This window comes from Nannospalax galili, unplaced genomic scaffold, assembly GCF_000622305.1.
Source record: "Nannospalax galili isolate Female #2095 unplaced genomic scaffold, S.galili_v1.0 scaffold2886, whole genome shotgun sequence".
Taxonomy (NCBI): Eukaryota; Metazoa; Chordata; class Mammalia; order Rodentia; family Spalacidae; genus Nannospalax; species Nannospalax galili.
The window spans coordinates 737,905-741,836 of NW_008355281.1; positions in this window are offsets into that span (position 1 = coordinate 737,905).

The window sequence follows — 3,932 nt, forward strand, 5'->3', positions numbered from 1 at the left end:
CCACATTAGAATGAAGGCAGTTACCATTCTGACCTGTGGGTTCTGCACAAAGCCTGACCCATGATACCTTCATTCAATGGATATGGATGAGTATTTGGGTGTCTGAGCCCCAGTTCTGTGTCTCTCCCTGTGATACCACCTTTGACTCCCAAACAGACCCTAAGGAGGACTTCATGGAGCAATGGGGCCAGTAGTAAAGGTCAAACATCACCCTTGGCTGGGAAGCAAGCAGACACGCTAATCAGAGATAGGAAGTATTTACCGGGAATCAGATGAGCTGGGCCAAGTTGTAATAGGAAAGGGAACTGGGAAACTCTAAGATCTCAGTACTAAGACCTTCTGAACATTCTGTTTCTACTTTCAGAAAAAGATGAAGTCCAACTGGCCCAGACCTACCCCAGACCAGTCTTGGTCTCTAAGCCTGTTCTCCTGAGTCCCAGGGGAAAGAAACGTCACAATAGCCTTTCCCAAGTGTAATGGGCATCACAATAAGAAATGCATCTTTATTGTAAGCGTAAATTTCACTTGCTGCAATTTTGTGCCATTTTCTCTAAGTAATGTACTAGATAATCAAGAAATAAATAAAAGGATAAAGTGCTATGGAAATACAACACATTTACTCAACTCAAATAGGAGACTTTACCCTGGATTGTAACGATGCCTCTCTTGTCAATCCCAGCTGGCACTAAGAATCTGGCTTTTAGGACTGAATTTGGCAATCAGCTTCCATAAAAAGGCCACTTCCTTGTAGTCTCTCCTAAAAAACTATGAAGAAAATTATGAAAAGGAGAGCTTCCTTGGCGAGAAGAAGAAGTCATTTCTCAAATAATGTATTTCCCTTCTGCTAAAAGCACATCCATACCTATTTTCACCCCCACTAAATGGTGATATTAGGAGCCCTGAAGAACTCTAGACGGGCCATAAACCACCCTGGCCTCTGAAAAGAGGCTGGATGCTCTCACTTCTGCACTTTCTGATGCCATGCACATGTTCGTGGGTTCCCTACTTGAGTTCAGCCTCTAGTCTTCAGGTTTTGCATCTACAGTGTTAACTGCGGATGGAAGCTACAAATCCTTCATGTCTGGGGCAGTGGGCATTTGTTGCCTTTGCTGCATGACCTCAGTTGACCCTCTTCAAGTGCTATGCTTCTCTCCCACATCTGTCTTGCTTCTCTTGCAGAAACCATCATTACTCATGCCAGTTTTAAACTTCAGTGTCTGCAGAAACAAGTATTCATTGCTTGCATGACTGAGATGGACCATGGGTTGTTCTGTCTGGGGTAACTCACAAGGCTGGGGGTCGGTTGCTTGATCACTAACCCAGGCTGACTTCTGTTAATATGGTTGGTTTGATCTGACTCTGTTCCATGTGTTTGTCATATGACTAGGTGTATCCTGACATCAGTGGTATAAGCAAGGATGGAAAAGTATCACTTGAGGTCTATGCTCAGATACAGCCCATGAGGGTCTGGGGCAATGTCTCAGCAGCTAAGAGCACTAGCTGCTCTTCCAGAGGACATGAGTTTTATTCCCAGCACCCACATGGTGGCTAGCAATCATCTGTAGTTCCAGTTCCAGGGAATCAAATACACTCTTCTGACTTCTCATACACATAAAATTTAAAAATAATAAAATAAAGTATTTAGAGAAGAAATGGCCCATGATCGTTTCTGCTTCTATCTATTGGCTAAAACAAGTCGCATGGCCTAGTCCAAACATTCCATGAGAAAAATTTCAGACTACACCAGGCTAGCCAACTGTTTCAGCAGTGACTGGCTCCCAAGCTCACCAGTCAGACCTTAGTCCACATATTCCTGAAGATGCAGTTGTCATTTAAGTCAGAGTTACACTTCAAACTTTCGAGTGATTGCTTTTTTAAAATTATTACTCCAGAAATTACAACATGCATCCATGAAATACTGCCTTAATGCTTTTATACTTTTACAACCAGAGACAAAGGAACTTGGAGAGCTGCGCTTCTCTGTCTTCTCTTCCTTTTTACACCTACATTACACATATTTTAAGCCTTCACACCACCATCATTGCCTCACACAGTCAATATTCATTTCCACTTTCTCTCATAATGATCCTCACTTACAATGGTCTAGATTCACTTTTTTCTGCTTGACAATGTTGCAAAAGTGATGCACATTTAGGACAAAACTTGCAATCTTCAATTTTGATTTTTCCCAGCCAGTGTCTTGGGATTCAGTGAGCCCTAGCTCCCAGTTATCCACATAATTAAGCTAGGGTAAACAAGCTATATTCTGGATCATTTCCTGTTGCTGAGATGTATTGAATGCATATTTTAAATATGCCTTCAACTTAACATAGGTTTACTGGGACAGAAACACATGGTAAGTTGAAAAGCGTCTGTGTACCTTTCAATACTGAACTAGTTTTTATTAATCTATCCTCAAGTTCTCACTTATATCTCCATTTTGTTGTGATGTCCGTTCAGTGGATTTTAAATATCAGCTACTACATCCTTTTAGTTCTAAATTGTCCATTTTGTTCTTTTTTATGTTTTTATTTGTCAAATAATTTTTTTCTTTTGTTTATTGAAAGCATGCCTCAATTTATTTCATTGAGCATAGTGATAATAGTTTCTTTCCAGTTCCTGGCTACTAATTCAAACATCTAAATCACTTTGTAGCTGATTTCAGCACAATGTCCTCTCTCCCAACACTAGGTCACAATTAATTTGTTTTGTTCCCTGTCAATTCTGAGTAGTTCCCTGGATAGTTGAATCATATGACATGAAGACTCTGGAATCTGCTATACTCCCCTGAAGAATGCACATATTTTTCTTTGAACAAACAACTTTATAGGGTAATTGAAAACTCTACCTCTTAGGTAACTCAGATCTCACTTGTTCTTTTAAATATTTTATTTATTTTTATTTTATGTGTATGAGTGTATCGCCTACATGCATGTAAGTGCACCTGTGTCTTGTAATGCTCATAGAGGTCAGAAGAGGGTGTCAGATCTCCTGGAACTGGAGTTATGGATGGTTGTTAGCCACCACGTGGGTGCTGAGAATTAAATCCCCATCCTGTGGAAGAACAGCAAGTGCTCTTAACCACTGTGACAGCTCTCTAGTCCCCTCACTATTGTCTTTTAACATCTATTTTACTAGTTTTCTTTGCTTTTTGCCTGATTTAATCAAATGCTACAACTAATCATTGATTTCCTAATTACCATATTTTTAGTTTCAGAATCTTTTTAAATGTCATTTTCTGTCTTCTGCTTCAATAACTAATTTTCTAAAACAGACCAGCCACATTTTAAGCTTAAAATAACTGACTAACCTACAGGTATTTTGTATTATAATTTTTAAAATCTTGATCATCAGTCATTTTATGTTGATCTTTTTCCAGACTTCCTAGTTTTTTGCATGTCAGATATTCTGTATGAATAACTGAAGTAATTTAAAGCACCAGATACTCAGATATTCCTCCAAAAATAGCTTTCATTCTAGTCTACTAGACACTGAGAAAAGCACAGGTTTTCTAAATGCAGGCAGAAATTGAAGTGGCTAGTAAGCTGGGCTTACATTGGTTGGGTGTGATGGCCTGTTTCTCATTTACCTCTATTTTAGTCTTAACCAAAAGCTTTGAGTCCTTACCAATCATTTCCCAATTTTGTGCTTTGAATTCATATTATTGTTAAAAGTGCCAGATACTAGGCTTTCTTTCAGTTTGACTTATTAGCATTCAATACCTTTAAGTGTTTGGGGTTTTTTAAATATATATTTTAAATCGAATTCTTGCAAATTTCATACAATATAATTTGATAGTATTTAAATCCCCTCCCCTAAACACACCTCCCCTTGCCCACCTATTACCCCCTGCCCAATTCAATGTACCCTAATATATATGTAGAGAGAATCTAATTTGTGTCTCCAAATGTGATTCAGTGCGAGTCCCTTCA